The following is a 9,457-nucleotide window of genomic DNA, read 5'->3' as shown; positions in this document are numbered from 1 at the left end:
ACACCAAATAAATTTATACCCGGCATTTACAATTCAAAATGGCCGGTATATGCATAACCGGTAATATCATCTGAATTAAATTTTTTTAATTCTTTTTTTTTAATAAAACCGATTAAAATATCTATACGAAATTTCGTCCGAAGCGTTCCAGTGATATCCTGCGGTGAGCATATCGATCCGCTCTCGGCGATATCTTTCCATCATGTACATATTTTTTTTCTTTTTTGATATATGTATACACACGTACAGCAATGGAGATAAAATTCTCATGTAGAACAGCATACATTTGATCGTCCCAAATTTATTTAAGTATTTTCCACCTAGTTGTGATGAAATTCGTTCAGGAAACAGAATGAGCAGGTATATAAACCGTCGTTAAAGGGATAAATCCCTTTGTCGTTAGTTCCGACAGCCATATTTGCTCGTTAGGGCGGCTAATGAATTCAGGAACAAATTTTCCATACTGCCTCTCAATATCGTGGCACTTAAAGAGGGATCGTATGTACGTCAAAGGGCATCCCTGCACACGATATGAACGATTACTAAATTCAAAGAGACATTTTGTTAATCGGTTTCGTCGGTTACCGCGTGAATTTTGCCATTCAAAGAGAACACGGTAATCTCAAAGGGGCTCATTGACGATAATAAGATCCCACTGCTAACGCTGGACAAATTTACTTTTCGGGACGAAGGCGTATTATTGTGACACGAGTCGCAAACGAGTCGCAAGAAGTCACAAACGTCAAACAAAATGAATCAGCAACCGAGTCCAGGATTCAGAAATCACGTGCACTTCGCGCGATTTAATTTATGATTTCTCTGCAAACGCGCCTGTAATAAAGCATTCGTGTATCTTGATATCTAATAAAAGTCGAAATGGAGAAATTCGATAAAACGCGTGAGAGACACGGGATCACCGCGCGTGATTTAATGCGTGCATATGTATGTCTTTGGTGTTTCGTTGCGTCGCTGGAGGACGGAAGTGCCGATCGGGCGGAAGAAAAAAAAATAAATACACCGAGGGGTCGAGAATACGATACTCATTCACGCGGAGTAATGATACCCAGCAATTAGGTCGAAATTTATTAAAAAAGAAAAATCTCAACTTCGATGGAACTCAATTTGTATCTTCTATTTCCACTCGCCTACGAGATACCTCCGGGCGTTATTTTGCATCGCAAATAAGAGAGCTAGGAAGTCTGAACTTTTTATTTCTCGCCCTATAACTTCTCTGTAACTTTCGCGATTTTCTGCCTTAACATCTCCGCCGCAATTTCAAAAAGATAGCTATCGCTATGCATTTAAATCTTCACAAGTCTACGTTATTTCGAGCGTTAATAGTTGTACACCTCGAAAGACGGCAGTTTCAAACGTCTTACACATGCGTGATCTTGTGCATTAATAATTAACAATATTATGAAAAATATTAATATGTAAATATATTTATTTATTTATATATTAATACACATATTTTTTATACATTATATACATTTAATGCTAATGTATAATCAGATAACACAATGTCATCTATAAAATAACTTGAAATTTTAGCATGCAATCATATTATACAAGAAACATTATAATATAATTATTATATAATGAATTATCTAATTTGTTTAACAAATGCACATTTATATTCAGTTCTAATAAACATCTATAATTTATCTATTTGATTAATTCAATCGAAATAGATTTGAAGGTTTAATATTTATGTACACAACTCGTATAAAAACGTAATAATATGTTTTAAATTTAAATCTGCTACTTGTTAGAGAATTATAATAAAATATTAAGAAAATGTACCGATAGAAATATAATATCTGGAAAGGGCATTTCTCGATAAATAGATAAATTAACGATTTTACGTTAACGCGCAATTTGCCGAGCATTATTTTAAAAAAACAGATCGAGAAATCCCCCAAGTGCACAAATGTAATACAAATTGCGCCCTTAATTCCGTATTCTCTCTAAGTATATAACTTATAAAATTGACAATCACAGGCACGTCTCTTCATTTTATCGCATTTCAATTGATCTGTGCACGGTCCAACCAATAAATATGTCCCTCGCGCGGTTATCGGATTAATTGAGACACGCGCGGTCCTTTATATTCGATATTGAATTATTGACGAAAAAAAGAGGAATTGCCTTAAATCCATTTCGGACGGATATGGGACACATCCGGCTTTACGGTGGAACGTTCGTTCTGTTCGAAAATAAAATTGCGCGACCGGTATTCTTACCGGCGTATCACGCCGGCCGGCTTTCGTTTCGTCGATTTCGCGATTCCGCCATTACACAAATCTACGGACTGTCACACATCGTTCGTATATCCAATCGGTCCCTCTGCGCGAGTGTGCGAAGTACATATATGTGTACGTACCTTTATATATATATTCACTTTTTACCGAAGAAATTCGTCGCTTTCGATGTACTCGAGTATGTTTGCTTATTATTATAATACGGTTTACAAGGGACCCGCGGACATAGTTGACATAACATTTCGCAAAACTCGCGGTCCCTTTGAGAACGTTTAAAACAACATTGTCGGGACTGAGCGGAGATCTCTCGGGTCTCCTCTCTCTTTCTCTCGTAAGTCGCCTTACCTTTTCTTTCACATCTCGTTTCACCCAGTAACACGCTTACACGGTACACTGTGTGCGCGCACGCTGGCACAAGTACCCACGTACAAACGTTATCCGAAACACGGGGAAGTGACTCCGATCCCTAACGCGATGGAAATTAACGACATCAACAACTTTGCACGTTCCATGGTATCTGCACTATTCGTCGCGTTATTGAATTCTCTCCTGCGAATGCGCACGATGTGTGCGCGCGTGTCCCATGCATATTCACGGGGTTACCATTAGCCCCTATAAATCTGCACGCTCGTGATTGCACAATAAATGTGCAAACGTACTCGTTTCGCGCGCCCTAAAAATGATTTATAAATATTTATTAGCTCTTGTTCACAAAGAGAGGACGAGAGAGAGAGAGAGAGAGAGAGAGAGAGAGAGAGGGAGGGAGGGAGGGAGGGAGGGAGAGAGAGGAATGATGCGAAATACCGTGTGGGTTGTAAAATGTAGTTCGCGTGCCGCTTTCATTCTGTATTATGAGCGCGAAAAATATTTTTTGGCCGATATAGCTTTGGCGCGCTCTGTTAATTTTCTGTACTGGAAAATCTACAACGTGCAGCTGCGGCGAATTATCACGCAATTTGGCGTAAATAACCGCGCAACATTCCGATCGGTTAGACTGATCGATGAGAGAAGACGCGAGTCGGCTTTAAATTTTTCTCTCGCTCAGAAAAATTAAACATTTGATATACATATTTTATATAAAAAAATATGAAAAAAATGAAGATGATTGCGTGTATGAATTATAATTCATACACGCAAAATGATAGATTTAGTAATAAAGCTACATGAAGCTTTCATCTTCTCTTAATTTTTTCTTATTTCGCTAGTAAAGGAAGAAAAAAAGGAAATGATGAATAGATTGATTATAAAGATTGATTGTAATCGTGAATATACATCTGACGTGCGATATGAAAATGCTATATTGTAAAAAATAGATATTGAGGAGCGCGTGAGTTGGATGAAAAAGCGAAAATTTGTATAAAATGGAAATTTTATTAAAAAGTTTCTGCAAAAGGCATTTCAATAAACATCCTTTCAGCCTTTTATTTTCGGACACAAAAATATGGACGAACACGCAAATTGCTTTTATGAAGATGAATTAGTCAATATTAGCGTGGAATATAACAGAAATAAAAGTGAATTATAAAAAGTAATATATTGTAAGAATTAATAGAGACACTTACGTTACTAATAAAACAATTATAAGGGTGATTCATTATACAAATATATAAAAATATTATTGTGCTGATGCCTTTTAATGTGTCCTAATCTCACTCTTTCATGAGATATATTAATTGATATATTAATTGATCTCTGAGTGATATGTCCATGATACAACTTACGAATGAATTGGATTTTATGAAGATTAATGAATGTGGAGTACGAGACTAAAGAAAAAGGGAGAGAGAGCATAAATCAATTATGAAACTAGTAAAATTGTTAATGAGATGTTAGCTTTTATAACTCGGGCCGCTATAAATATCTCTTTTGAAGCTCGGTAATTTCTTTTAAAAGCGTATTAATTCGTCATCTCTGGCTGCATTTTCGAGTACTTTATTTTACAACGAGAAATGTATATCAATCATCATGCAATCACGAACTGAAATTTATGCAGATTAATTGGTACGTCTCGTTAAATATATATATATCACAGCTCTAACGTAAAAAATATGAAAAAATGAAGCAGTTTTGCTAAAGCTGTAAAACAAGTTTTTTTATAACTTATGTAAATTATTACTTTTCACACGTACTAGAATACGACACTTTAACTTCTTTTAAAGTACAATATAATTTCGAGATGATGACACATACATAAGATAGCACGATTAACAAATTTGTTAGTTTCTTATTCTCACTTGTTAGAGTAACATTACCTCTCTACGTAAAGATTCGTAAAGCGGAAAATTCTTGAAACCTACTTCCACGAATGCACTTTGCATTACAGCCACAAAATTGAATACATTTATCAATAAGTTCGGGGAAGAGCTTCGTGTTGTGTGATAGACGTTAAACGGTTGAACGCGAATTGAATTTCGCCAAAATATGCAAATATCGACCAACGCCAGTAGCATAAAAAAAAAAAAATAAATAATTATTAGTAGATTAGGTGATTTAAAAGAAAAAATATTTCTCGCATTTTTGACTCTGCTTCCTCTCGCTCCTGTTTACCCTCCTTCAGGGAGGAACCCGCGAATTGGATCTTATGAAGATTTATCGGTAGAGTCTCTTTTTTCCTGCGAGGAGGGTTAAAAAGCGGTCTTCAAGACGGAATACGCGCGTTTTCATTACATCGACGTCTGGCGTAAGGGCGGGAAATGAGACAAGTCGGTCCATCCGTAGGGCGTGCGCGCGGGTCGCGTTCCAAGGGTGCGTGCGAAAGGAAGGGAGGGACGCTAAAAGAGAACCGCTGGAAAGTGATGAATGATCGCGCGATTTCCTACGGGGCGGGAGGTTGCCCGACTCTCTGACCAAGGCGACATTGTTCCAGAATGCTACAGCTTCCCGTCGCCGGCCTCCCTTTCCGCCCCTTTCCCTCCGACCGCTGTCGCAGCTGCCGGCCGGTGTCGGACGCGTGCGGTTTCTGTGTGTGCCGGGGTAAAAAACGCCCTTCCCCGTCTCGCCTGTAAAAGCTCGGCGATGTTCGCCGGAGAATCGATGATTGCGCTCCTGCTTGACTTTTTCCATACCTTGTACTACTTGTGTGTACACATTAGTGGCAGAGTTAGGTCCTCAGACAAATAAATTTAGTAATGATGTCTAGCGAGAGGAAAATGCGAGAAACAAATTCCCTTTTTATCAGAGTCCATTAGACGATGATATAATTCCTGATGAATAAAATTTGAGATGAGATTCTATTTATAGCTGTGTCATGCAATATAAAAAAATGTACCTTGAGCAAGCAAATATCAAAAGAGGCACATATAGGATACACATGTAAAATTATAATTTTCTGTCTTGAATTTATTTACGAGCTCATATAAGATGAGTTCAAGACAAGATATGTTTCTAAATAATATTATAAAATATATATCTATCTCATAATAACATTAGTTGAAAGATATTGGAAGCTACGCATTCATTAAAAAAATAATATCACTTTGAATGTGATGTTATTTTTTAATGAATGCATAGCTTCCAATATCTTTTTAATTAAAACTCATTTTCTTCAAAATTATTAATTATATAAGTTATTAATTATATAATTAATTATATAAGTTGTTTGTAATGATATAGAACCAGAATATTTCGTGAATAAATTATATATATATATATATATATATATATATATATATATATATTTGATATTTTTCATACTCATACTTCTGATAGCAAAGAAATTTTTTACACTTTTATTTTGCGTTTGATCTATACATGTTGCGGGTTTTTTGATATCAAATTTGATATCAAAAGCTTAATTTCGATTATTTTAAGGATGTTTTATATGTACAATCCCAGCAAAAAATAGTTGAAAATCAATATTGACGAATATATCCACTTTTGGTGTATTTTGAGTAAGAAATTGTGTGGATTATTGCAATTTGATCTTAGCTACAGTGCAGAGATGTATTTTTTAATATTTATTGCGTTTTTACTGAAATATTCCGAATTTTGTTAATCAAAATGATTAACTTTTGGCAGAGAATTTCGCCTTGTGACAGATACATGGCTAACTTGATTAAATTATATTTAATATCTTTTTAACCAGTTAGTACTCGTATAATATTATTTGAGCAAATATTTCCTCTGTATCTAAACTTTTGCAAATTTTAAACAAATTCTGAATATTATTTCCATGTGCTTTTGTCATTTGAATCGACGTGGTTATACGTTTCCCATAAGAACACATGTTAATTCGGTGCAAATTAAAATCCTTATAACTTGTGAACGCTTTAGTCCTTATAACTTAGTGAATCGATTTAAAAATTGTACTGAAGATTCGAAACATATGTAAGGACATTCTATACAATTTTTATTAAATTCTCAATATTTTGAAAATAGGTACAAAACATCCTTAAGGACGGAAGAGAGGAATAAAATAATAATATATACTTTGGCAAAGAAGTGATCTAGTGAATCGCATATATATACGTCTATTGTTTCTCGAGAAAACTTTTGCATAGACGGGTCTTTATTAAATTCGCAATACTACAAAGACAGAGAGTTTCTTTTGTCCTTCTCAGAAGCTTAGGGAACGAAGGGAAGAAAAGGGATGAGGTGCTCACTTCCACCTTGACGATTGCCGTAGAGAATTGAGTTACAAAGAAAATTAATTAGACGTCGCGTTATGGAGAATGTTGCGCGTGCGACTTAAGTTTTCGACGATTGCACGCCGGCGAGAACTGTTTTTAAAACCGAGGGATCTCGACACGCGGTTTATTAAGGGTGAGTTTACGGTTCACAATAGCACTGCGCGAAAATACGTTTCCCGCGTCTTCTCCCGAGACGACACCGTTCCTTCGCGGAGATGGAAATTTATCCTCGCAATTAAGGGTAAATCTCATGACAATAATTTTGCAATCGCGGAATCCTAGGAATTCTAAATTTCTAATTCCTTTAGTTTTGCCGTGATAAGATCACCGTACATAATGCGTTTTAATCTCTCGGTTGGTGCACCTCGCGACACAATAATTGCGACGACAATTTTCCCTCCCCGCATTAATTCACGAAGGGAGACTTGTAGTGATGCTCGCGTTCCGTTTCTGCCATTTTTCAATCGAGAGAAACTAGGGAAATACAAATTAACACTTGGAGACAAGTAACATCAAAAGGTGTCTCGAAAATTTCGCACAAACTCAACTTTCAATGATCTGAGCAAAAGTTTTCGTCGCAAATGCTAATCTGACGTTATCAGAATTTGCCTTTTAATCTAAAATCTAATCTAAGTTGTATAATCTCGTTTAAGGCATCTTCGATAATAATGTCACACGTGTTCGTCCCGCTCGTGTACAAACGTCATTTCTTAGGAATGCTAACGCGCTAAATAACGCTTCAACAATTAATAAATTAATAAATTAATCACGTCATGACGCGCACGAGTTACAGCATAATTATTCGGATGTAATATCGCTTCTCCCGTGTAAAGTTATCAACTTTTCGGTGGAATCGGGATTATACTACATATTACTGCTACACAAAAAAAACTTCTCGGAGAGGAGGATAGTCGTCTCCGCCTCGGTGATCAACTAGGTTGAGTTTAGAGACGGAGAATTAATTACTGGCTGTGTGCAGACTGGCCGACATATGGCTCCGTGTTCACATCCTGCTTCTACGCTACTTTTCAGAGAAAAATCGGCCCGACAGCGCCGGTTGGCGTTTGCGTACAAGACACTATTAGTTACTACTGAAATGCTATTACACGCGAGACGCACACATGTACGGCAACGCGCGTGACATTCCAACAGCTGTTCGATCTTAATGAATGCGCGTTTTTTTTTTATTAATAGAAATAAAACGGATATTTCGAAACCTCCATAAAAAAGGATTGCCACACTGAGAAAAATCGTTTGATTGTACCAACAAGACATATATGATTGAAAGCATTTTAGTTAAATCAAACAAGAATTTCTAGTTATCATAATAAGACTCGATTTTTTATAACTAGAACGTTTAATAGATTTTATTATAAGGATTTGGTTAGTATTTTCTGGTTGAATCTATCAAATTTCTTGTTACATTAATTTCTTTGCTTGCTTCTTAACTTAACTCGTATTCAATATTTGTCATGAAATGTATATAAAGAATTAGTATTAACATTAAATCCAAAGTATATTTTTTTTAACAAATTAATAAAATTGTAGTTTAGGGCTCAATGTATAATAAATAAAATTCAAAAATAATATTACGGGTCAATGAGCCGAAATCGCGTATCATGTGGCGACAAACTAAAAGATAGCACCTATACGTTATTTTGGCAAGGATGGACAATATAGTAGAAATAACGTATGAATTAAGTGCAAATTTATTAACATAATATCAAACGTTTCTACCCATATCGGGCTCTCTTTAATGAAAAACGTTCAGATATGACGCTCACCTTCGCTGTTGGAATGTTTATAAGAGAGGACCGTTCCTCGAAACGGAAACATGGTAAAAACTCAGGAGATTTCGTCTTCAGATGTAATGCTTTATTAAATTGCGTAAAATCCTGAGAATCTCCGTAGGCAATCGAAACTGCTATAAAAGATAGTATGGAAGAGCAGATAGAATAAGGCATATCCCAAATATACGGAGCGTCGAATTATGTGTGTCGAAAGATCGCAAGTTCGAACTCGCACATGTACACAGATCCGTTACAATTTTTGAAGCTCTTTGATAAGTTATATACCAGCGACTTTCTATTAACAATTCTTCATTTTACGGTAATAATTTTTGAGCGTTATGTCTGCACACGTTATACAGACATATTATACCATTGTATACGCAACTCACATTCTGTTATCATTTTTATGAGCGCCATGTCTGCACACGTACGCAGACTTACTGAGATTGTTGTACTTATTTTGCACTTGCGAATTTCTTTATATCAATTTGTATGTCTTTAATTTTAATTCTGCTCGACTTTATCGTTTACTACTATTCATTTATATAATTTTTTCACCGAAGAGAGCCCGATATGGGCAGAAACGTTTGATATTATGTTAATAAATTTGCACTTAATTCATACGTTATTTATACTATATTGTCCATCCTTGCCAAATAACGTATAGATGCTATCTTTTAGTTTGTCGCCACATGATACGCGATTCCGGCTCATTGACCCGTAATATTATTTTTGAATTTTATATTTTTTTTTCTTACGAGCAGTAGTGCCAGAAAGA

The sequence above is a fragment of the Camponotus floridanus genome, unplaced genomic scaffold, assembly GCF_003227725.1.
Source record: "Camponotus floridanus strain SB8 unplaced genomic scaffold, Cflo_v7.5 scaffold125, whole genome shotgun sequence".
NCBI lineage: Eukaryota > Metazoa > Arthropoda > Insecta > Hymenoptera > Formicidae > Camponotus > Camponotus floridanus.
This window is presented reverse-complemented; position numbering follows the sequence as displayed.